The 27,403-nt window shown below is 39.6% G+C and overlaps 1 protein-coding gene across 6 annotated transcripts in view; it reads right to left on the minus strand.

Annotated features, from left to right (window-relative positions):
* LOC113030261 (rho guanine nucleotide exchange factor TIAM1-like) overlaps window positions 1-11,207 on the minus strand; it is a 51,180-nt gene extending 39,973 nt beyond the window's left edge. For 4 of the 6 annotated variants that reach the window (XM_026181517.2, XM_026181518.2, XM_026181515.2 and 1 more), the window contains exon 1: window positions 11,001-11,207. The gene's annotated coding sequence lies outside the window, so the exon portion shown is untranslated. Of the gene's footprint in view, window positions 1-5,839; window positions 6,029-11,000 lie in introns of all 6 variants that reach the window. The other 2 variants (XM_080307113.1, XM_026181516.2) reach the window with 1 other exon arrangement.
* Between the last annotated feature and the right edge of the window lie 16,196 nt (window positions 11,208-27,403).

Consider the following 27,403-nt stretch of genomic DNA (forward strand, 5'->3'; position numbering starts at 1 on the left):
CTACACTGTATGCAACTGAAGCCAAACAAAACATGTCACTTGTTGTCTTTCATCTCGTCACTGTGTTGACTGTATTCTGGAAAAAAATGTTGCAACCAGACACACTGAATTTTCACAAGTGAATCACTGAGCTCACTGTTAAAGACAACAACTCATCACGACATCATAGTATTTTACAAATTTACTTCTATGGCGGAAAACAGTCTCTCACATGCTTTTGGGCCGCTTTGAAGCCCTTAACGACACTCTTTAGATGTGCTTCATCCAAAAACCTAAAAAATGATGCTTAAAAAAGGAGATCAAAAGAAATAAATCCAATCTCTGCTAAAGACTGCAACAGTGACTACGCTAAACATTGCTGAAACCAGAAAAGCTCCCAGCTTGACTGACCTTTCTTTACATCTTCAAACTACAACACCCCCCACGAAGCTCTAAAACACATGACGTAATTATTGGAATCACCCTTCCCTGAGGCCTTTCTCCTGCACCTCTCACATTCTTTGAATTGTTACCATTTCTCCTCCCACTTGGCGGAGTGAGGTTTTATGCTTACTCTGGGGAGTTAAAAAAAAAGGAATTACTATTGGAGGAAAATTCAATCCAAAAACAAGTCCAGACAGACTGCCATGGGAATGTGACAACAAGGCCTTATCAGAGGATCTCTATGCTCCTCTTTTTTTCCATGCGCACCTGCACACACCACATGTTAGCAAACCACCAAACTTACCAAAATAAGAGCATGTTTGGGTGCAGGAAGCCTCTTGGTCCAAATGAATAAGAATCACTGGGGTTATTCACAAGTATGCATCTGTTTGCAAACATAGGTGGGCACATTGTTCACATTTGAGGAGGAACCACGTCTATCTAATGCCAAGACAAGAGTCAGATATGCTTTTGAAAATATAATAATAATAATAATAATAATAATAATAATAATACATTTTATTTGAGGGCGCCTTTCAGAAACCCAAGGTCACCTTACAAAAAACACAATTAATAAAAGGAACAATAGTCATAAAATACATAAAATAAGTTAAAATTACAAAACAGAGCGTGACAACAGATAAAATCAGCATTAAACCATTGTTGCGACGGCAGTGCACGCTCCGCCGCACTCCCACAGTTCTTTTGAGACAGGACTGCCTGAGACATCACCAGCAGAATTCCCTGGAAGAGGGAGATTAGCTTCTATTCATCCTTCCGGGATCTGACAAGGCACGCGCCCCAATTCTAAGCTTAAACACACATGCAGATACACAAACAGTGTGTGGCTGCAAGCACGAGTCTCGACTCCTTAAATCAAACATTAATTTCTTTTAACTGGCGAGGGACAAATGATAATTCCTTCCTGAAGAGGGCTTTCATTTTGAGGCCACAGAAGCAAAACGCAGAGATGACAGAACAAAGTGGAGTGGAAGGATATGAGATGATTGTTATTCATTCACTATGTTCCCCACTGCTTGTCATCCTCTAACACAGAAGCGGAGAAAATTAGACTGGGTTTTATTTTAGTAGACAAAACAATTCCTTAAAAAAATGTTTTTGGAAAGCTAGAAAAAAAATGTAGCACAGATTGGCAATGTGATGTAAAAGACTTGAGATTTGGGGTCAGTGTGGCAACCGAGGATCATGTTTAAAAAAAAAAGATAAAGGCCAGTGGAATTCACTGTCAGCCAATTCACTCTGCTTGGCTCCTCAAGTGTCACTAACCTCATTAAATACGCTCCTCTGGCTTTCTAAGAGCTTACGCTGTATGCTCCTTAACTCAGATTTCAGCTGACTGTCTCTGCAGCAGGGTGCAGTCAGGGATTACCATATTTTAAAGAAGATTTTCTTCTACCTCCCGCTCTCCATTGAGCGAGGAGCCTGAAAGAGTCAATGAAAGTGTGTAGATTTTGATGCTCTGCTCTGTAGCTACTGCTACAACCTCAACTATCAGGAGTCACTGCATGAATTCAAAGTCAGGAAACCCCACAATTTAACCTCCATTACAATGCAAGGCTTTTACACTAGAAGATCAAGATATCTCTGTATTACATCCAACTCAGACTCTTGTTGTAGGTTAATATGTGACATGATAAGGTCAAAACCACATGTTGTAGCGGACTGACTGGCACGTGAAAAACTACCGTGTGCGGTTTGTTAAATATTAATAAATCATCCCCTTTTTTGCCATTGCTCAATCAACGCTCACTCGTCCTTCCTGATGAGATGGTGATTGCGCAGACAATCGGTTCGCAGTCATCAAAACCAATCAACTGAATATTCATGTGGTGATTTTCTGCTTCAAATATGTGAGGAGGAGTAAAAGAAATGGGCGTGAAAACATGTTGGAGGAAGATGAGTCAAAAGAAGGAGAAAAAGATGAAAAAAGAATGACGCATTAAACTAAAAATTGGAGTCAAGACGAGGCAAAAATACAACTAATCTGTTACTATTTTTAATCAAGTACAGTACTATACAAAAGTCTCAGATATTATGCCTCCAAGGAGCATGACTTCCAAATGATTTTAAAAGAAGTTCTTGGGTAATAGTTCTCCAGTCTTTCTGTAGGTCTTTCACAGTTTTGAATCTTTTGGCAATCACTAATTTTCAGTTTCATTGTCTTTGTTTGTTTGTTAAGTCATTTAACACTGATCTATGAATCATAAATGGAACCTAACTCAAGGGATCACCAGATATAACAGACAACAGCAAATAATCTTTTTGAAATTGACCCCCTAGGTGATTTGTTACTAGGAGCCTGTTGCAGAAATGTGCAATTTATCCACAATTCTTTTGTTATATCTCCAAAAAATGGCAACGATAACACAGGTTGACAGGCATATAATAGTATTTTTGCACCAAGGTGAATCCCAAAGAGCTGTAAGAAAGAAGACAGCAGAAGACATGGCAGGCCTAACATATTATCTCCACCAGATAAAAAGTCAAGACCTTCAGAAACTTGGTGGAAAAACTCCACTAAACATCTGACCTGAGAGATGCATCGTGCCCTTCAGCTGATTTATCTACAGATTGCCAAAGCCTCATCAGAAACAGTCTCAGTCCAAGGATAGCTGTCAAGAACACACTTTTAACTCGGAAAAGACACCAGAACTTGGCTGAAAACAACAGGAATTACAGAGTGATAAATTCAAATGTCTGGGTTCAAATCATCAGCGATATAAACAGGAAAGGTCAGGAGTGAGGTATCTACAGCTATCTGCAACACGGATGCTCTGTCATGGTTTGAGGCTGCGTTTTAGTCAGTGGTATTGTCAAAACTGACTTGAATTGAAATTACTAACACATGCAATACCATCTGCAAAGCATCTGATTGGCAGCACTTTTATTTTTCAGTATGTTAATGATCCCAAACACACTGCCAATACAGTAAAAGCATAAATATCAGTGATGGCCTCCCAAGAGCTCGGACCTTACCATTAATCAAACAGTGTGGGAAATTTTGACAGAGAACAAAAAAAGGCAGGGAACATACAGATAATAGCTCTGAATATCCTTTAAGAAGCCTGGAAAACTATTCCTGAAATTACAAGAAAGCTTGCCTAAAAGGGTTCAAACTGTGGTGACGAATAAAGTCTGAACTGATCACCTCACCAAGGTTAAAAAAAAATCATGGCCAAATCCAAACAATCTTTATATTAGCATCTTCAGAAATGTAAGTCAAACCCCGGCACTGCCACGAAGTCACACACTGACACACATCAACAGTCAAAGACAACCACAAAGTGCTTTCAATGGAGCCAAATTGGCGGGTAATACTTCTGTTGTGCTCTGTGCTGGCGGAAGGGACGGTGAAAAAACAGAGTGAGAGTGGGTGTGAGAGAGGGATAAGAGGGTTTTAGGCAAAGGTAGACTGATTGAGGTGGGAGGTTGAGACAGGGGGATGAGATGAGAGAGGCAAGAGAGTCTGAAAAAAAAGATGATGATGGTGGTGAAAGGGGGATGAGAGGCTGTTAATGCGGCGGGGAGCTGGTGGAATCGAGTGTTGGGCCACAGGTAGACAGATGAGAATGATGTGTGCTGAGGCGGAAGGAGACACGAGAGGTAAAGAGGTGTAGTGGTGCTGATAGGTCCTGAGGGGCTGATAGAGATGGATGTTGTGTCAGTTCAAAGTAGGCCAGACGTGAACAGACCTGATTTGTTGTCAGTAATGACATGACTGCAAGACTATCAGAAAAGAGAGCCATTGAAGAGGCCATTGTGTGTGTTACAGTGAGTTAGGAGGTGACCAAACCACTGTCTCTAAAAATGATGGGAGCAATTGTTCCAGGAAAACTGGTAGTTTGCTACTGTTTTGATGAAAAAGCTCAAATATGTTTGCAGTCTTTAATTACCTTTCAAAATAAAAGTTGCTTGCAGAAAATGGGAGTTATGCACATTAAACACAAAAACAATTAATCTTTGCACACAAACTGAGATTATCCACATTGATGTAATTCTTTGACTGAGTTGTTTACACAGGACTTATAGGATCCAGTCTTTCTAACAAATACGAGTTTACACGATCTGCTTGAAAATGGTTATTAACCCAGATATGTAAATGGACTTCTGTGCTAATTCCACGCCTGAGCTCAGTGAAACAAAAACAGCAGGATTAATCTTTAATTATTACAACTATACCAGTACAAGTTTACTTATATTATTGAAAATGATTCAACATTTCAGAGTAATGCCAAGAGAGTTAATAATACACAAAGCAACACTGTTATCACTTAATTAAGATTACTGCTAAAGCTATAGTACTACCCTAATCATTACCAGAAAGCAAGAGCAAGGCTTTGGCACAACAACAAACTAGGTAAGGCGTAGATTAGTGGGTACCGTGGGAGTACTAGAAAGCGAAAATTAAAAATTAAGGGAAGAGACGGTATTGAGACAAAAGCGGGGGAAAACATCAAAGTATAAACCTGTCAGAGGTAATGTAATGAAATATGTTAGCAGCAGAGGAATGGGCAGCACAGAGTGAGGCCTGAGGGAGTTGGGGGAGGGGAACAGCAGGATTTGGAAGTTATCTTAGTGCATCCGTGCACCTGAGTCAATAGCAAGGATAGCAAACAAAGTTTAGCTTGAAGGAGACACAGGAGACAATGTGTTGCAGCGAGGGACAGGGGTAACAAATGCTCAGGAAGAATGTGACAGGCAAACATCGGCTCACTGTGCCGGCTCTCGGGTCAACACAGGTCACAAACCACCAAAAACAATAGAGTTTAGTTCTGGGAAACTTAAACCTATACACTATTCAAAGGAATTAGAAGACGAGATCGTTCAAAATAACATGAAAATAAAAACACAAAACTATGGCAGTAGCTGAAAATATAAGCTGGAATTTCAAGGCTAGGTTTGCAACACACATACTATAATTTTCAATATGATCTAATTTGTTTATCTCAGTTACCACCACACAAACTGTGGTCTCTTTCTCCATTTGTTCATCTCATGCAGAAACAGAAACATAACTTGCGTGGCAGTAAGGTGTGAAGCATTCAGAGAATGACACAGGGGACCGACGCCCAGTTCTGCAAATTTCACCAGCTGAAAACCACACACACCAGTAATTCTAGTAGACAATAGGTCAGTTTCCCACACACAGGAAGACTAAAATAAGTCTAGGGCTGAAACTAATGGTTATATGCACGACTGAGTCATCTTTCTTTTTTTCTGATTATCAGTTCTAAAACCTGTCATAAACATCATGAAGACTAGTAAACCACAGTGGGCTTGTTAGAACACGGATCCTCACATTACTATACCCTGATTCGAGCCAATGGGGATGAGATATCTTGTGGCAAACACAACACTGTTGTTGAGATGAGGATATCAACGGCATGTTACTTACGGGGCATCTCTTCGGAGGATGGGGTTGGATCTAGGTCAATGGGTCCATTTCCTTGGAGTTGATCTCTTGTGCAGGCTAAAGCTAGGGGGTTATTGTTTGGACTTTGAGTGGCTACAGTGAATAGATCCTCCTCTGTCAGTGCATTAGTGACCTGTAAAAGCTCCACACGACCGACATCTGAGTGCCAGCCTGAGGGGAGAACAACAAAGACAACCTGACATCACGCAGGCACATATGCACACACTTTCACGTGCCTAAAAGCTAACACACCACAGGACAATAACAAAATCACTCAATATGAAAGAGCCCTCATAAAGGACTCATCACAGCTTTTTCTATTCTTACCCCAAAGAAACTCGCTCCATAGAACAAAGAAAAGTCATGCAGCTTTGCCTGTAAGCCCTTGCTTTTGTCATTCTCACACACACACATCATACTGTACATACACGTACATATTTGCACACACTTACAAATGCACATACAGGCTTTTCAGACTGCCTTGCAATATCCCACTGCATCACTTCCAGGTCAACAGGCAGGGACGTAAAGTGCGACTGTGTGATGAGAACTGAGTCGCCTGCCAGCTCTTATGAGGGGGTTGAGGAGAACGATGGGGCCGAAGAAGGAATAAAGAGAAGAGACAATGGCTAAGTGGCCTGTTTCCTGTGCTTTAATTATACAGCCAGTGAGTGTGAAGTTAGACAGAGAAACAGATTCCAAACAGGAGAGTAAAGATTTCCAATCAGAGATAAAAAAACAAACAAAAAAAAGATCCCAGGAAGGCCAAATCTCCCAGTGCAAACAAAGCATAAACACAGTCATTGAAAAAGTTCTCTGCACTGCCGCAGTAATACTAGCTCTAAATCCCTACTCAGCACTTCACACACACACGTGCATTTCCTCTCTCGCACTCTGAGGTCTTTTAAAGCATTTTCCTGTTCAGGTTATCTCAAAGCAAAGCTTCCTTTTTCCATGAAACCACACACTTTGAAACGATATTCTTTAGAAGGACAGGTATAATCTCACACTGCACACATCCTGTGGAGACTGATCGCAAAGTATACCAAATTATACATATTATGAATTGAGGGTGCCCTAGAAAATAAAATCTAACCGCTAAAATGCATTCACACACACGCAAACGTGTTTCAACCTCATCAGCTGGTATCCGGAGCTGATGTGTGGGCTGGAACACCACACTGATCAGAGATAATGGGCAGACATGACAAGGGTGGTAATGCTGTCACACAGAGAGTAAGGATTGAAATATTTCATGATGGAGCAAGAGACGGAAAGAGGGACACAAAGAGAAAATAAAGCATGGGAGAATGAGGGAGGGAGTAAAGGAAGGAAGGAAGGAGGAAACTCCTAATTCATCAGCAGACAGAACAGACAAAAGGGAGGAAATGATGAGAGCACATGCCAGCTCATGTCAGACACCCCTCCCCTGCTTAGACCCCCGTTACAAATTAGAGGCATCCCTTCTGCTTTTTTTTACTTCTCATCAGGGGGTTAATGTTAAGGAGTCTGGGACAATGTTCTCCACCTGATCTGCAGTGCTTAGGTAACAACAAAGTAGTCCTGCTCAACCAGACTAGTGACATTTCATAATGGAAAAGCAAAGACGTTAGTATGACATAATCACGCATAGTCACATACGCATTTCATAATTTCCAAATATTTCACAAGTGCCCAGAAACATCCAGATGTGTATGCAGTATATGTGATATCCAAATGATTTCCAACCTATTCAACTTTAATAGGGAAACATGTGTGACCCATCAACCCCCACAGCACGGTTTATGACATTACGAGATTTTATTAGAGTCATTTTTATTAAATACAACTGAGGAAGTTAAATTATCCAGAAAGAAGAGCTGGGGGAATATTTGAAAAATGTATCTTTGCTTTTGATTTTTTTGCAGCATAAACATATTTTCCCCTGTTCCGTAACTCATCTTACTAACCCACAGATTCATCTCATCCACTTGATCTTGACCCGCTCGGTTTCAGAGCTACGGCCTTTTTTGTTACAATCTGCATTGCAAAGGGATTCCCTCTGCTTTTGCGTATAGCCGGAACTGAACCAGCAGCGTAATTAGAGAAACTCAGTGAAGCCAGAGAAGAGAGAGGGAAAAAACAACATTTTAACTTCCCCCCACCCTCAGCTGTCAGTTTTCCCTTGCTTTTCCCAAAACAGACTTCAGCGATATTTCTCTTCTTACTTGGCTCCAAATGACGGCAACAGACAGTGAGAAACATGAACACACACACACGTAGAAGACACACACAGAGAACCCAGAGGCGCACACTGAAATACAAACATTTAAACAGCTTGATTGCATGTGAGGATGGTGGTGGGGTTGGTGGGGAAGAGCATAAGCCCCACATTTGTTTAACAGCAGAAATGAGTGGACCACAGAGGAAGAGGGATAAAAGGTAAATTTAGAAAATAAGACACATATAAAGACTGTTCCTGCATCGTGTGTGTTATATCTTTAATTATTAGATTTATTCACTGCAGTAGACAACACACAACAGACGATGATGAAGAAAAATACTATATTTGTTATTTAATGTATGCAGGAAACTGAAATTTACATGAAAAGATCAGAGTGTATAGTTGATTTGGTGACTCTTGTTTAATACACTAATTATACCTACGTATCAGTGCATTTATAAAGAATATGTGTTAATGTCGTCACGTGAGATGGACTACATCAGAAAGCAAAATTCTCTTCCCCCAAAGGAAACTCGTCATTGTTAAGTTAACTTGTTTTGTGATTAAGACCTATCCAAGCTGTCGGTAAATTCAATGTTCTCTCTGAACTGAGCACACACAGGCCTTAAAAGTGAGCTGATAGAGCATGAGAGCAAGTGTATCAATCTGGGTCAGTATGTACACCTTAACAAACAGACACACACTCACCAACCCAGAGGGTTCACTTAACAAAGTCCCATCCCCCTTTCATGCTCACACACATTATTAGCCTACAGTATACACAGCACAGTGTGGTTGTGTGGATGTGCACATATTTGTTCCGTGCACACGCTTGCGTACACAGTAAATGGACACAAAAAAACCTGAATGGGATAATGGCTCCATCCCTCCTCTTTTCCCCCAGCTTTTGCAAAGTCTGTCATTTTTATAAATAAATAAATATATATATATATATATATATATATATATATATATATAAACAAAAGTGTGCGGATATATACGCGCTTACACACACACACACCAGTTTTTATCTGTCACTGTAAATCCTTTCACGGATCGCTTCCTCAAAAGACCCTGCCAATATTCAACTTCCTCATGGCAACTGAGGCATTGAATTGTGGCAAGAAGGCGAGACAGATAAGGTGAAGAAAACACAAGAAAGCGACACAGAGATCTGGTTTAACAGTCATCAGAAGAAAGAGAGAAAAGCAAATATTAACAGAATGAACACAGTTTTTCACCAAGTTACAAGGCAGAGCGGGGAAATTGATTTGCTGTAGAGCTCTTTGTTTTACAGTTTGACTCAAAAATGTGCTGTGACAGCTCTTATCGGGATTCTGTGGAAGAGAGGCGTGTAACAGTCTCTTTAAAAGTTTGCCTACTGAGCTGTTATGATTTGACTTTATATAACAGGGATATCTTTTGGGGTTAGCCCTTTGCTTGGCTTATCAAACAACCACACCGATATCAAACCATCTACTGTAAATACTGCTGATAGGCAGTGAGGCGTTTGCTTTCCCTATTAGGTCCCAAAACAACAAAATGACAGCAAAATGAAAGGATTCCTCACATGGTCTCTGCTGAGTAGATAATTGGTGTTGAGAAAAATCTCAAGCCAACCACCAAAGGTTTTTTTTTCCTTCCCAGCAACGAAGAGGGATTTTAAGGGTGGAGGAAAGGACAGCAGAGGCTACTTGCCCTTTGATCCGCTGTAATTTTTTTGCTGTCTGGATCCTGGCACAGCTGAGACCTCACACCTCCTCTAATGCACACACGTTTGAGTGACAGATGCTAAATATGCCTGCAGTGTTCAGTAGGAAATGGATATTTGAGGAATCCCCACCAATTTTTCTGTATTTCCCTTACTTTACAATGTTTCCCTACTTTTTTATCATGTATTGCTGCCTACTGCAACTCTGCTAAGTCTTCTGTACCAATCTGCCTTTAACTGCTGTTCCCTCAAGACTTTCAGTAGCTCTAAAGTCTCCCTCTTTGCCAGTCTCATCCTCCGCTTCACTCTTTTGCTTTTGCTTTTCTCCTCTCTTAATATTCCCACACATACGCACATGCACAGAGCAGGCTGATGTCTTTATCCAAATTTCTCAGTGAATCTGTCTTTCTACATCTTCCATCGTGAACTTTTGATGGTATAATGTCGAGGACTGAGTGCTTTTTATGCTTCTTCACAGAGCAGATGCTAACAAGCTTCTGACAGGCCATAATTACTGAAAGCAGCACTTGATCTTTTGATCTTGAAATGAGAGTAATCACACTTTTATCTCAAGAAATTTCATAACTCTGCATATCAGATCTGTTACAGTATGTGAACGCACACAACCAAACACATGCACTGGATATAACACGCCTCACCGTGTTTCCCCTACTCTTAGAGAACAAACGCCACAGCTCAAAGGGCACTGCCAGGTGCTGTGGGTTCAGAGCTGTTAAGGTATTTTATCATCATTAAATTAGCACCACTGGGAAACTAGGCAAAGTCCCAACACAGAAAATTAATGATTGATAAGCTCCTTTCATCGTCACACATAAAATGGCCATGCAGGATTAGCATTTAAGCAAAATGGGCTTTCTGTGCAATTCTCGTGTATTTATTTCAATTTGTGTGTGACAAGAAGTGAGCGGAAGAACCTAAAGAGCGGAAGAAAGAAAAAGGCATCCCCCAAACAGTAACAGAGCCTATACTGTACTAGCAAAGAAGAGTAGTCACACCATGTGTGGGACTGCACAGCATATCTTAACACACATAAAGACGTACACACAGGTATGCCACAAATCGTATACTCTATGAAGACGCACACGTGCTACACACAGTTAGTAACTTATCTAATCACACATAACACAAAGCCAGTCACCATAGGCAACAGTTTCTACCTCTCACAAAGCTCACCAAACGTCCTCAAAACAAGAAACAGGTCTCTTTACCTTTACTTAATAGGTCCCCGTGCGTGTTGCAGTTAATCCCCTGAACTGGTAAAAACACAGCCTGTGTGCGTCCTCTTCAAGAATTAAAAAGAGGGAAATCCTTGCATCAGTGAAACGTCTCCCGGACTCCAGCGCAGCTTTTACGCACACACAGACACATTAGAGCTCATACTTGAATACTTGCTGTCTTTTTGCGTGCCTACACCAGACTGAAGGCTTAGTGGAGGGTGTGTGTGTACTGAGTGTAAGCCCGCCCCTTTTTTTCTGGTTTCCCCTTTTCTCTCTCCCACATGCGCTCCAACCCAGCCCTCCTTCTCCCCTCTCTCATCTACAGCTCACTCGCTCTTTCTCTCGCTCCAATTTCGCCTCCTCTGGCTTGCCAGCGTGTATGCTGGGTCTGTGCCTCTAAGCCTAAATGTCCCAGTCCTCTTTTTAATTGCTGGCTTTCTGGACTCGTTCTAAACACAAACAAAGGCACAGTGGAGTGGAGTGGACAAGCATGGGCATGCACAAACACACAAGAAAACGATATTTGCCTGCAAGGAAAGATAGGCTGATATAGTAAGTAATTCTGGGGAAGGATAATAGATAGCCCAAACCAACGCTCTACTGGTGGTAAGCTAGCAGGAAATACTTATCAGCTAGCTAACTTGAGAAAAGTAAAATACCCTGCAAGGCACATGTGGTTTTGAATAGAAAGGTGAAGATATTGCGTGGTGGAGTACATGAAAAACGCATCTCTCTCTCACTCTCTGTCTCTCTGAAGCCTTTCGCACAAGCTGCTGTTGCTCATGTTATGCTTCTGCTGCAATCTTGTCTTTTCTTCCATCATTTCTGTATTTACTATTTTATAACCCAGCCAGCATTCTTATTTCAAGTATCAAATAAAAAAGGATTAAGTCTCTTCTGATGTTTTTGACTATTTTCTCTCAATTTGACTATTTTGAATATCAAGAAACATGGTGCTGAACCTTTGCAGCCTTCTGAAATGGGTTGTCAGCTTGGATTAACATCATCTACGGTGGACCCTCAAAGTCCAAATCACTGTTGCAGGACTACATCATATATGGGATAGCTATTTGCCTTGTGGTCAACACAAGCAAACACACACAGACACACCTTATAATATATACTTCATAATTACTGAGACCAAGAACAAGAAACAAAACTGTGAAAGAATTATTCATCAATGAGTTCCTAATAAGTCATTAAGTACAACTTCATAAGAGATGCTGATTATTAACTGGGGATAAACTATGTAAGACACTAAATAAGCGAATCATTAGGTAAGACTTAGATCTAACTGCCCACTGTATTTAATACTGATTGCCTCTGCCTCAAAAACTAAGTGGCAGTAAACAAAAAGTCATAAAAACATTAATCATACTCAGTAGTTTCTCAGTACTTGAGCATTAAAAAAGAACAACTGACTTTGGAGTAATCTTGAGTATTGTTTTGTACCACTTAATTTTTATTGCTGAGTTATTCAGGTGTGATTCATTTAGAAAATGGGGAATTAGATTGATTAGAGATATTTTAAACCAATTATTCCCTAATGGTTCAGCAATAGCATCTTCTAGGCAGTTCTTTGGCAAACAATAATTATCTTTAAATATATCCTGGATCTGGATTTGAGAAATGATAATGAGCAGTATCAATAATGAGGTATTTCCCAATTGGCTCCTCGTTTATTCTTTAGTAACTAATAGTTTTATGCTTTTTTAACCTAATTCATTTAAGATTCAAACAGGAATGCCAAGATCAAAGAGCAGGAAATGCAAAGAAATGATCGTTTGGGCTTTTATGGAGCTAAAACCAGGTTTAGCACAATCAAGAAAGAAAGTAATATCCTTCAGGCATTTTTTTCAAAAGGAACATTTTTGATTTGTCGGTTGTGCGGGAAATTCAGTGGGGAGTTTCATCCAGAACTAGTGAAAGTTTTCCATCTCAAAATATGCTCAGTGTTTCTGCAAATCCCAGTAAGAAAAATGCGTAAATTACTCTACAACAATCAGTAACTGTCTCTCTGTCTGCAGATAATTTGCTCTTTACTGTCTGGCAAAAGAGCTCTCGGAGTTCTTAATATTACCAAACTTAATCACCAAAAACAGAACATTTATGAGGAAAGACAACCGCATTTATATAATAGGCCAATGATCCCTGTTGTCTTTGTTTTCTGCACTGTGAAGTTACTGAAATAGCTGGTGTTTAGGTGTCTAGCATTTATGCAGGCAAACATGTCAGGACAAAGGCCAGGAGAGGTTACAGATCTACCCAACAAAAGGACCTCATACAGTCTCCACAGGGGAAAGAGGGGAGACAGTCACAAGTACAAAGTCACTACATGATAATGCACAGACAAAACACACACACAGACACACACATGCATTCACAGCACTTTCCCCCCCAGGCACATGATGACATTTCAGCACCTTACTGAGACTATCCCACCGCTGTGCCTCTTGCATGACATAATTCCTTTGCGTAGGATTGTATGCATGGACGTCCACTTATGTATCTGTCTCCTAGTTTCCCTGTCTACACATCAGACCCGATTACCTTCCCAGTCTTCCGTGTTATCTAACAGCATGACTGGGGAAGGTAGTGTCGTGCTGTGAACTGGCTGAGACAGGAAGTAGCCGGTCCTGGAGGATGAACAGAAACCTGTTCCCACACTCCAACCCAAACATTCCTTTATTGGACTGTAATGCAATTATCCAAGGAGTGGGAAGAAATTAGTCAGTAGTTTAATGATAACTCCAAGTTATGTACTGTATGTGATGGCATGTTTGAAAAATTAGAAAACAGAGTTGGTAAAAACAACAACTGCAGGTGGAGAATGTTATGCAAGTAGAGAAGTAGGGGGGCTGCAAAAACATCAGGATGTTGGGGTGTGTTTTTTTGTTGTTTTGCTCTGTCTGCACTCATCATCTGGTGGGATCTTTGTGTAATAAGAACGCACACACAGTCTTCTGTCAGCTGTGTGTCAGAGTTTAGGATAGGGCAGGGTAAATGAATATCAAAGCCCATTGACCAGTAGAGTTTTCTATTGAATAAACACTGGTAGGAGCACCACTACACAAGTGTTTTTCCCCTCTCTCTTCCACCCCACCTGAGCTGGCCTTTCAGCACAATAGACTCCACCTTTTGATCCTTATCAGATGTCATCACAGTGTGTATGTGTGGGTGGCAATATCAGTTAAGAGCTGACGGGATGAGATCGGTTTCTCATTTGATGGTTCCTGCCATCTCTGTTGCGAAACATATCATATTGAAATTCATGAACATACTGTATTGGAAAGGGAACAAAAAAAAAGTGCACATCCCCACCCCCAACCCGCCAACATCCACCGTGCCAGATTTGATAAAATCATTATCATCAGCCATGCGAGTAGAACTGTTGAATAATGCATGCATTGCTGGTCCACAATAGCACATTCCTCCTGGCCTTCTACCTTTCTCCAGGAGTCATATTAGCTACTGGTTGCTCTTTCCACTGCTTAGGGTCATAATAGCTAGTCTCTATTACATTTTCCATTAGCAGGGGACATCACTATAAAGACACATGTAGAGCAGTATGTGGACAAAGCATGTGTTGAATAGACAGACACATGGACATGCCTACAGAGGAAGACACAACTTCACTCGTGAATAGTGACAACAGATCTGACTGACTGGACTTTTAAAATAAGGTGAGCATCAGTAGTTAGACTGCATGGTTGTCTAGTGATTAACATTATGACACATACACAGGAGCTGCTCATCCACAGAAGCCTGTACCATGAAGCTCCCATCACACTCTGTTTGTGCTGATGTAAATACTGGTGTGTGACTTCATGGCTGAGTTGCTGTGGTTCCTAAATGCTTTCACTTTGTAGCAGTACCATGTGTGAATGTGAATTATCTACTGGGAAGAACTTTAACAAACTGTCTCATTGCACTGGTACCACGCTTAAATTCAGTAAGCATTTTAGAATAACCCCTTTTTTTTTATTTTTTTTTTACAAATGTTTGTAAAGGCAGACTGCATGGCTAGGTGCTTGATTTTATAAACATTTGGCAATGAGACAGCTGAATTCAAAGATTACTGTTCATATCGCGTACGCTGGATATCTTGGGTTTGGCAAAAAATGTGATATTTGTTATTCCATTCGTCAAGTATACTGGGTTATACACACCCCAACATGCAACCATGTATGCACATAGAGCACACATACTGTACCTTCACTTGTTTATTTATCTCAGTTTCTTGACAAATATCTTCATCTCAACCAATAAAATAAATGTTTATGTATGTAATCATTTCAACAGCAAAAGAGAAACACTATAAAGATCCACATTACTGGATGCGATGTACATATGCTTCCAATTCTATTTTAGATGCTGCAAGTGAATGAATTCTACTTCACTGTTATCAGCCTAGGAGCTGATAGCCCCTAGGAGCAGATGGACAAAAAGAGCAAATATACTGGTGAGTTGATGTTAACAATTACTAATGGGCTAGCTGGTTATTTCCCGTAGACTGCAAGGTCACACAGTACCACATTAGCCTAAAGCTTTGAGTCTATAATGAATATTCATGTGGGAGAGGTTAGTTCATTACCTGCGGTGTGGTTATCGAACAGGAACATTATATATTGTTCTTTTTATTCTGGTCACTCTCATGTTACTGCTCCTAAACCACTGCTGCACTTATGCGGTTTGTTAATAGGCTTTTACAGCAAAGACAAACATGACCGTAAGCCCATTGCCTGCTGTCTAAAAGAATGGAGTTAGTCATTTACATCATTGTTGTGTCAGATGCAGGAGTGTGCTATTGCCACAGTGCATTTAAATCTGCCGAAGACTCCGTGAAGTTGAGTTAAGCAACTTTGGATTTCCCAGAAAAGTAGAGTGTTCATAATAATTCTTTGTAAGTGAGGTGGAAGCTAGCAACATAGTCATGTTAAGAATAAAGACCCAGTATTTTTAAACAGTTTCAAAATCAGTACAAGACAAACATAAACACAGAGGCATTGATGGCCTGCCTTGGAGTAAATCAGTAAATCCCTGATTCCCTTTGTAAATTTATGGGCTGTATTACAGTTAGCTCACACAGCTAGCTCAGTCCATACTAATAAAGCACTCACTGAAAAACACTGGCAGCAATGTTTAGCCCTTAATTAGATAACACACTGAAGTAGCAGTTAGACCCTCACAGCAGAACCACTACAAATCCTTTCCCTGGAGACACTACAAAATCATTACTACACTAAACTAATTTACCATATGTCTTTTTGCAGCTTATACTGAGATAAACAGCATGATAAATTAAACAAGATGGGCACTACAGTCAACATGAATTTATTTTGGAATCAGGTGGGTTTAAGACACAATGGTAGGAGCACGAATCTGGGTTGAGATGAGACTAAAATAGTCAATTAGTGCGCAAAGGGAAAGAAATATGTAACGTGTGTTGGAAGAGTCAGCAGAGATGGAGATCTTTCAACAGAGGTCTACACGAAACAGGGATGCTTTAATACAGTAGAGACGCCAGTTGTATCCACATAGTAATCCATTAAAATATACACAGGGCACCTGAAGAGACAGTGCATCATTAATAATGTTTAGTCAGGATAAACTCTTCTTAATACTCCAAGATGACTAAGCCAGATGCAGAATTAAGTTGTGGGTATCTATGTGCAGTTTTTCTGAGCGATCAAAAGACAGGAAATAATCACTTGTCACTCAGCATAGCTCAGCCCAGATCACCAGAGTAAATACATGAAATCATACTCACAACAATAATAACCTTCAATGTAAACCAAGAACAGAGATAATTATGGTGCTGGATTAAAAAACAATTATGTGGGATAGCAGGACATGGGAGGGGTGAAAACACTGTATTTGTTTCTATGTTCTTTTGGCTTACTTCAGCTTTCTTACTTACGCTTATTTGTAAAATAAATACGTACCAACAAGCGGCAGCAAAAAATAATACGTGACATCTGTGTGTGTGTGTGTGTGTGTGAGTGAGTGAGTGAGCCAAAGACAGAGTGAGCAAAAAATGGAGAACAATGCACCATAGGTCTGTCATCTGGGCGGGCGGGGGGTGCTCAGATGACTGTGCACACAAAATAACCTTCTGACCTCGTCACAACCTCATGAGCACTAAACTGCACAGCATCATTTCCACTGCCCCATACAGTCTCACATACACTGACACATACACACACCAGACTGCTCTTTTGTTATGAGACCCATGAGCTCAAACTCTTGTGTGGTTACAGCCTCAAACATCAAAAGAGTTCACCACTCAGGGACTCTTGGACAAGGCTTTAAATGGATTCAGATGTGACATCCTGTCAAAGTGCTAATATGTCACGTAACATGGCTCAGCAAGGTAGATGAGAAAGAACTCAAAGGCAATGAAAGGATGCCTAATAACAGAATAATAAACCCTTACTATAATTGATAAAAACTACAAACATATATATTATTATTTCAGTAATGATTTAGATAGCTAACTGGTAGCTGCCCAATGGAAGCACCTGCAAAAACCTCTCCTACGCAACCACCCAATACACACACACACACACACACACACACACACACACACACACACACACACACACACACACACACACACACACACACATTTCCTGCTCATTTAAGAAATTTTTATGTATGGGTTGTTTCCAGGTCAAGCCGCAGAGACAGAATTAGACCCTTTCTTGTCCTCCAGTTGTGCTTGTCTCACTGCATCACTCTTTATCTGTAACAAACAGCCATCTCAAATCCACATCATCTAGCCCCGGGTTGCCTGTACTGGACAGGGTTAGCCTATAGTGCTACAGGCAAAGTTTAGTTTCAGCATTCAAGATATTATTGTATAATATGACCATTATTACGAATTTTGCAACGATTAACAAATTAATGCACATATTTAATACTAATGAAATAAATGTTTTTTTGTTCTATAGCATTTTGTTTATCAGTTTGGTGATTGGTGCTAAAAAGCCGACAGTTTCTCCCTAAAAGGATTAAGAACAGTAGCATCTTAAAAGGTGTAAAATCACAGCTTTTAATGCAATCACTGCTGCATCCACTGAGTTTTAGCCAGTTCAGCTAAAAGTTGACAGCCCCAGCAAAAAAAAAAAAAAAAATGCCAACGAGGGAGGGGGGAAAAGAAAATTGGAGATGAGGTTCAGAGGTTGAGTGTGGGAAAAGGAGGGGAAGGAGAGGGAAGAAGGGATTAAAGCCTCAGAAGGTATAGTGTTGCTCTGAAAGATGACGGGCTGATGGCTGCTCCCACAGGACTGACTGGAGGAGTAATCCCAGCAAATGGAAGAGTTTAACAGTTACCACCCACTGAGAGAGGAACATAGAGACAGAGACAACCCACACTTACACAAACCACAACATGTACACAGACATGCACACATATGTACACGAACAGCAAGCACAGACAATAAACTGATGCACAGCTTTGGGACCACAGAGAAGCTATACACAAAGACAGAGACCAGTTTTCTTTTTTACATCTGGGTGCTAAAATTAAATCATCAGAAAAATAAAATATATACAAATTTGAACAAGCAGACACTAAATGACAAAATCCTCCAGAGTGCATAGGTGGCAGGTATTGTGCTGTAGAGTGTCAGGTGTCCTCATCGTCTAACTTGAAGCTTTCTGTATGCATCAGCAAAACCAAGGGCCATTGTGCCCTCAGAAGAAAAGAAAAAAGAAAGAAGACAGGACTGAGGGTGTTTTTCTGCTGCTGTGTCTGTGGCAGACTTGGACTGCTGCAACCCTACTTACACATCGTTTGGTAGGTTTATGCTGTCTAGCAAGCACAAATAATTAAAAGTAAAAACAGCCAGAAAAATGCAGACAACAGGAGGCAGACAAGGATGGGATTTAGCGACACTAAAAGATGCTGCCAAGCCACTGAAAAAGCCAATATTTCATTTGATAATTTGACACCACAAATAATAAACAGACAACAAATATTATGTTATTGTCCCTTTTTTTTATCCTGAATAATTAAAAAAAACATGCAATGTCTCACAACATCAAATGAAAAGTGCTCAGATCTCAAATATCATAATAACAAAAACAGTATAACATTGTGTCTTGTATATTAGATTACTTGTTGATTGTTCTGTTAAGGACATGTTTGCTATCGTCATTGTTCTTTGTAGGATCTGTATTGTTCGCATTCAAAAAAAATGCTTCTACACTAATCACTGTGGCATTTAAACAGGCGATCTGATGCTGAATTACTGGATTAGTGAATTGATTTTTCAGTTAGTAGAATTAAATGGAAAGCACTGGTCATATATCTCAATTATGCCCCATCATAGAAAGATGGGCCCTCTCTAGACGCTCTCAGTTTCTCTCTTGCTAACGCAAGTATCTGCTGCTTTCGGTCATGTGACAGCAATGGATGCTGATCTTTACGTGTGTGAGGTGAAGCGGAAGAAGCTGTTTTTCATGTCAGACACAAACTGATTGTTCCTCTTGATACGATACTTTTAAAAGAGTGTCAAATTGTCCTTCCTCTTTACCTTTAAATCGATTAAGTGATCAAAAAGTTTGAACCACAACCTCGGGGTCAGTGGCTTCAGTGTCACAGTTAGCGAGCAGCTGCTGATCCTGTTGAAGGGCATCAGTGTATAATATGTAGTTCAAGACTAACCACTCTATCCACAGGTTTAATTTTAATCTTTACCCAAATGTTGTTTAAGCTGAACAGGGAGTGTTGTCATAGTAACTATCAGCACAGCTGTGATTTGGTGACAGACATGAGAATGGAGGCCAAGTTTTCATATTCAGTATAGGAATATAACCGTGTATGATACTGCTTTAATAAAATAGCAATATTAATTAAGAGCAATAAACAAATAAAAGTCTAACTGTGTTTGATAGCTTAATTTATTCATTGCTGTTTCATGGGCTTTTAACTAGTTTGTGTAGATATACATATCACATCAATGTCTTTTATTTCTCCTGCAGTGTGTGGAATAAGTGACAGTCACTTGATCTGGCAGGAATTTTCTCCATGTTTTTTTTGTGTTTGTTTGTTTTTGCTGCTGATGGATGGAACTCTATTTTTAGGAAAAACTCCACTCCACAAGTGATTGTAATTCACACTCAACATCATAATCTCTCTGTAGGTTTCTATAAAGCATCTCACCTCTTACGTCTATCTGCCTCTCTAACATCTGTAGCAGCTGGTTTACTCCCAGGAGAATGGAGGTATACCAGGAGCTGCCTGTCACAGCTGTTACTCTTATAGCCTGCAGATCAAGGGCTTTTGCACCAGGTGCAGTTTTGCGATGGTATATTTGGAGAGGTGCAGAGTAGACAGGATTTCTTTGCTCCTAAAATATATATTCCCCTCTGATTTTGTTTAGGGGGTAGTTGTCTATCTTCCAGGGTTCGCTCCTTGCTTTCATCCTCTTTTGCTGAAGGGATGGAAAGAATTTCATTCATAATTTTAATTCTGGCAGAGTTCAATTCCACCATAAGGCCGGGGTCTTTCTGTGTGGAGTTTGCATGTTCTCCCCGTGTTTGTGTGGGTTCCCTCCGGGTTTTCCGGCTTCCTCCCACCGTCCAAAGACATGCAGCTTGTGGGGATAGGTTAATTGGATAATCCAAATTGCCACTAGGCGTGAATGTGCGAGTGAATGTGAGTGTGAATGATTGTCTGTCCCTGTGTGTTCGCCCTGCGACAGACTGGTGACCTGTCCAGAGTGTACCCCGCCTCTCGCCCTATGACAGCTGGGATAGGCTCCAGCTGTCCGCGACCCTGATAAAGGATAAGCGGAAGTGAATGGATGGATGGATGAATTTTAATCCTTTGCCTTTACCTTTGCCTCTGCTCTATAGGAAGTTAAGAGCTCTGCAGGCTAATTTACTGTAAACAGCTGAGCAACTGTAAGCACAAGATTGAATAAAAATACCCTGAAAAAAAAATACAGCAAAGTTGGTTCCACTGACTCACAAACCTATGTATGATTGATGGATGGACTAATTGTATAATTTAAAAATAAAACCAAAGACAAACAAGTTATCATAAACTCAACTTACATCACCAATCCATCCACCGTTTTGGTACTACCACCGACTTTTAAAGTAACAAAATAAAGGAATCTAATGTAACACAATTAATATAAAACCAATATACATGATCACTGATATGATATCCCTTTACATTAAACAGCAACCAGCTGATTTGGAGATTAAGCAGATTTTTCTTATTATTATTATTATTATTTTTTTTATTTTTTTTTTATTAACCTTTATTTAACCAGGAAAAGTCCCATTGAGATTAAAAACCTCTTTTGCAAGGGAGTCCTGGCCAAGAGGCGACAACACGTTGAAATTACAAAGTTACATACATATTATAAATAACACATACATATTATAAATAACTTACCTTACAAAGTTCCCTTTGTTCTCACTCTGATGGTACGGAAGTAAAGAGCCTATCAGGTCAAAAGGGTGGAATTGTGTAGACTGCCGGGTGTGTTCAACTGATTGACATAATATGATGTATTATTTTGGGTGTGATGATATCGGAAACGGTAAAAATTGAATTAGAGTTGATGATCTGGTATCGGCTGATATTCACCATGTTAACTGTAACTGGCTGACTGGCGTACTGGCAAACAAGATTAAATTCACCAGTGGTAATGACATATGATCAGCAGCTGGGTCCCATCAAATTTTATGGTCAGTATTAGCTGGGATCAAGTCACATAAATTGTTATAAAGACTTTGTGTTCATGTAAGAAATTGTAAGTAAATAGTGAAGGAGAATAGAATAACAACTGTATGGGTGTAATTTAGATGTTGCTTTAGAAAACATCTCCATCAGTTAGTACAGTTAACTAGTTTGTTAGCAGAGTTTGGTCAATTAAAAAAAATCGAAATTATACAGCACAGATAGACTGTTCAGCCTTTCTCGTGCTCATATACACCAGCAACAGATTGTTCACCTGAAGCCAGTCGGCAGAATGATGACCCTCACTCTAACCATCTCTGTGTAATTGCAGGTGTTTTTGACTCACCTCCCTCAGCAACAGGAGACCAATTAAAACAAGTTAATTGCTGTCCAGAACTAACAAGACTGGGGGCACCACAAGTAATTAATGAGATAACTTTAAACACCAGCAAGAGATTATTTCTATCCCTTGTGTGCACACAGCGTGAGTTATGCTCCTATGCTATGCAGGAAACACAGCCTAATCATACAATTAAGGTGTAGTTCTGATTAATGGTTACATTAATGTAACAAGAACATACTGCATTTAACTGCTTATGGGTTACCTTTGGCTAATTTGCATCAGTTGATATATATTGGTGCACAGTGGAGGTCAAGTGGTCTTGTATCCTCCTCAAGAGCTTATGGCATATGTCGGTTTTCAGAATGTTACACAGATCTACAACAAAATTAAGTAATTTAATGTCATTTGTTTTCCCCTTGTGTTCCACCTTTCCACCAAATTTCATAGAGTTTAGTTCCATAGTATTTGCTGATTTACAAACAAATAATGAAAACACCTCAGTTGAGGAAGATCAAGCAGAAAAGAAAGTCCACACAGCACAACAGAAAAATGCATCTAAGACTACATGCGAGGCTAAATCGTTTGTAGAGGTGCATTCAGAAATTAACAACAGAAAATTAGTTGCTGATGGAAAAAACATGTTTGCTTCGGTTTCTTAAATTTTAGATTTTCTGATTTATTTAGTTTTATAATTTTTTGCATTAATGAAAAAAATAAAATATTTGGGGGTTTTCAATTTTTGTTTGCACAAAACCAAATTTTAAATAACTCATGTTATTTTCTGAGATTTTATAGGTCAAACAATTAAGTGAGAAATTACCCAGCTGATGCAGCCCTCATGTTTCTCTTCCAGTTCAACTTGCCTGAGCATATTTTACTTTCCAGAAACGTTTCACAAGTAGATGAATAATTAAGCGAAGCATGGTGAGAAGTGTATAATTCCAGGCTGGATGTTTCAAAGGATCCAAAATATGCGCATATTAGCACAGTAATTTCCTCCTTCATCTCAGAGAGTGTGGGGGTCAGAGCCAAGACTTTCTCCTTTATCTGGAATGGACAGAAACAAGAAGAAAAAGACTGTGAGGGAAGGAGCAGCTACACACACACACACACACACATATATATATATATCCTGCTGGGAACACTTCACAGCTGTGCAGGACATCTCGTGCACACACGCAAAAGAGTGTTTAATGCAAAAATCTCAAACATACACACAGGTGCCCACAGCACAGAATGAAAGTTCAAATAAAGACAGAATGTAAAGTTTCTCCAGGCAGCAAAACCTTTAATTCACTTCCCCTTTTCCGCTCCTGTATAGACATTTGCTTTGATAACAGCTAATGGGGGTATGAATTTCCGTAACAGAATTCTGTTAGCAGGGGAAAATCTGAATGAACCAACTAGTAGAACAAAAAGGGTTGTGTAATATTTAAAACTTATTCAAATCCATTTATATATGTAAAATATGTGGATAAGTGACAAAAATGTCCCTTTTATTTCTTGTGCTTTGATGCAAATGTCGTGTTAACGGCTGTGAAAACACAACATAGTGACCAGAATGTAAGTGCTGTCTGTGTACGCATTTATATAATACATAAAGCCTCCAAAGCTGCTACTCCATAAACTTTTAATGTACAGACAAGACTTAATTTCACTTTAACAGTCTTATTAAATTATGATATATAATGCAATATTTGTTTAACATGGGTTAAAAAGCAATAATCATTGAAAAAGATAAGTCATTCCCTGTTTTTTTCCCCTTTATGACAAGCAGCATGTGGCTTTTTAACATGATATCAAGAACACTGCATGCTCATGAGGTAGTTCATGTCCTAAAGTACACCGCCACTTTACCTCCTGTCTTAGTTTGTATTCGAAAATAACCTATAAAATAAACACTATTCTGCAGTGCATTAGACTTTAAACTGGTGATTGAGACTATAGATTCATAATAAAAGTCTTTACTGTGGCATTAATTAATTGGGAAGTGATGCTATTACCATACAGTACTACTCTTTGCATCCATAAGCTTACCCAACTGCAGCATAGAACTAATGCATTTTCAAACAATTTCACTTTTCAGAGCCAGATTTCATCCATATTTCATATATATAGACTATAGTTACATCTCAAGTATAAGGTAGTATTGGAACAGTAAGCCAAAACTTACAAAGCTAGTATAATTGCACGCAAAAGCTTTATAAGAGTGAAAAAGTATAGGCAAAAATAATTTGTTCATACCGAAACTGCAGATTTGGATCATGCTAATAGCTTTCTAGAAAGAATAATAAGCATCTCCTTGAGTACACAAAACCATGAACCTTAACATTACTTTTATTAAAGGTTGAGAGCACAAATGTATATTGGCGTTATAAATATCATGAGAGTATTCAGTGGCTTCACTCTCATGATCACATGACACATAACTCAGAGGTCAGAGGTTAGGTCACAGGGGCCTTGTAATTAGTCTGGCTACAAAGCATAGAATAGCATCATAGCATGAGCACCGTTTATGGCATCTCACCCCTGACCTATGGCTCCTAGTCTCTAAAATATCCCCGTGGTAGACAGTGGTAAACAGTATACAGGAAAGTGAACTTTCACCTTAGAGTACGGCAGAACCTCAAAGGGGAGTTACTATATATACCTCAACATGAGAATTCAAACTAGAATTAAACTTCAATTTTAATTTCATCGGTAAGCGTACAATGTATTGCCTAAATCCCAAGAGGGGGAGTGTACCTTAAGTCACAAATACTGCAGTAAACGTCATAAGCCAGCCATAGGTGCTGTGTTTTATTGAGACACAAGCAAACAAACATGCAAATATATTTTAAAATCCAAAAACAGAATTCAAACAATTCTAACAAGCTTGAACGTCAAGGTAGGTAGTCTTCAGGAATAGTGCTCCAGACTTCGTGAAGGACATTCAGAGTTCTTCTTTGGATGTTGCCTGACTTTTGTTCTGTTCTCTGTCAAGATGATCTTTGCAAAGCTGTCTGTTAGGTAGACACAATACTGGTTCATCCCTTGAGGTAGGTGCCTTTGTTGCGCTTGTTTAAGTGGCTTAACAAACAAAGAAAAATCCTTTTTAAAGGTAGAAGAACTAAACTGAAAACTGAAAGTGAGTGTAAAAGCATCCAATGTCAAATAATAAAAATTCATAAAACAAACTAAAAAAGAACTTCAGAGAGCTTGGACAGCTCTTAAAAGCACCTTGGATGCAAAACATAAAGAGATGAAGGGTAGCTCAAGACTTTTGCACAGTCCATTACCAATTTATCGGTGATTGCATTTTCATTACGAACCTGAATATGAAGAAATTCCTTTATACACCAGTTAGGAGACCACAGATCTAAACTAGTATTTTTATTCTCTCAATTCGACAACCAGGAATGGACAAAAGACACAAATGTGTAATGACTGGGAACACAGGTGAGCCCAAAACAATATGCTCAGAGATTAAGAAAACACCCCGATGACCTTTACAGTATCTTCTTGGAGTCCATTTCTCAGTGGAATAGAGCTGTTTATTAGGCAGGGGTGCGGCCATGCGTTTTGTGTGCAATTCATAAACACGAATCTGTTAAAGAAAAGCCGGTACAGGCTGTTCGGTTGGAGTGCTGGGCCATACACGTTCTACTGCAGCCTGGGGGAGTAACAGTAAGAGCCCTCCTCCAGAAATGTGAACACACTGGTTCTCCTCTGTGGCATTTCAAAGCACAAAGCTGGATGCCTATTTAAAAAATACAAAAAGACAAAATCACAAGTACAGTACACTCACTCATACAGACACTTAGGCATGCCAGTAAAGTGTCTGTCCCTCTGCTTAGCTTGCATAACTTAGTTAAAAAGAACTAACTGTGAGTCATCCCTATGTGAACACCAGAGGGAAGGCTTTACTATCACAAGTATGACTATGTAGATGTGGGTGTGTGGTATCAGTTAATAGGCTGACATCTCTTCCTTTCTTTTCTCATATGATGCACACGCAGATACATTTGTCACTGCAACTACTTTAGAAACAAATATTCCTGTAAGACTGGTATTTTGGGGAAGAACATACAAAGCCTCTGAATTCTAAGCACTACCTTTCAGTGAATGTGCTGACAGCCATTTCTTTATTTGACACTAAAAGATTTCGAAGAATGAGAAGCCGTATAGTGTAAAGGTGACAGTGACAAAAATAAACAAATAAATGAATAAAAATAAATCTTCCAATATGATCTTCAATCAGCAGCTGGTTAGAGTCTCTGTTGTTTTTCCATAAAGTTCTGTGTAGTTTTGTTGGATTCTCCGGCTGCCATGGCCTCCCTACCTCAATGCCAGCTGCACTGGTAGTGTCTATTATTCATCACCTCCACTCCCAGGCTATTTATACCAACTTTTACAGCCAGCCTGTCTTTCTGTTCGACTGGCTGCATCCATCTACTTGAATAGAGCTATCTCAGCTTACAATTTTAGGCTGCCTCAGAGTTCTTGGCCAGATACAAAATCACTTCAAGTTTAAATGCTTTCCCATTTAAAAGAATATTGCAATCTTAAACCCTGCAAATTCAAGTTCTTTTCATAAAATACTTGGTGCTTTCATTTTTTTTTAACATTTCTAGTACCTGAATGTGTTCACTAGCAATATATTAACTGTTAAGTAGCAAGCACAGCAACATAAATTTTGTTTCATGTGCCTTGTTAGAGTATATGATTATTCTACTCCACATCTTCATGTGCAATTTAAATTGCACACGCTGCAGCTTGCCATTGGATTGCTCCCTGAGGCATGGACTTCACTGAAAGAGCCTCCAATCTCCCATTTACCCACAAGAAGAGTACGGTCATGTCAACTCACATGGGAGCAACTTACATTCAAATGAAAATGCAATTTAAGCAGCCACGCACTTGTTATCGGTAGGCAGAGGTATGCATACTGTCTGAGATAGAAACACTGTTTGTGTCTGTATGTATGTGTGTGTGTGTGTGTGTGTGTGTGTGTGTGTGTGTGTGTGTGCGTGCGTGCGTGCGTGTGTGTGTGTGGGTGGATGCTGGTCAGCATGGGTCACAGCTGTTCAGTCAGGTTTCTGGATGAATGGATAGCCCAAGATTTTTTAATTTCAGCCCAGCTTCCAACGTGATATTTCAGCAGTTTGACACTCATCGCCTGTGTGACATGTACACCAGAAGTTTATATTTACAGGAAATAGCAATTAATAATTTAAAGTAAGGATTTTTTCCCTTATGTAGGTCCTGATCAGCACTAACACACTAACTTGTGGATGTTCGCCTCCACTGATACATACGTATTCTTTTAGTTTCTTTAAGTAAAAATGCACAAACTGTGTGACAGGATTT

Source organism: Astatotilapia calliptera, chromosome 10 (genome assembly GCF_964374335.1).
Source record: "Astatotilapia calliptera chromosome 10, fAstCal68.1, whole genome shotgun sequence".
NCBI classification, from domain to species: domain Eukaryota; kingdom Metazoa; phylum Chordata; class Actinopteri; order Cichliformes; family Cichlidae; genus Astatotilapia; species Astatotilapia calliptera.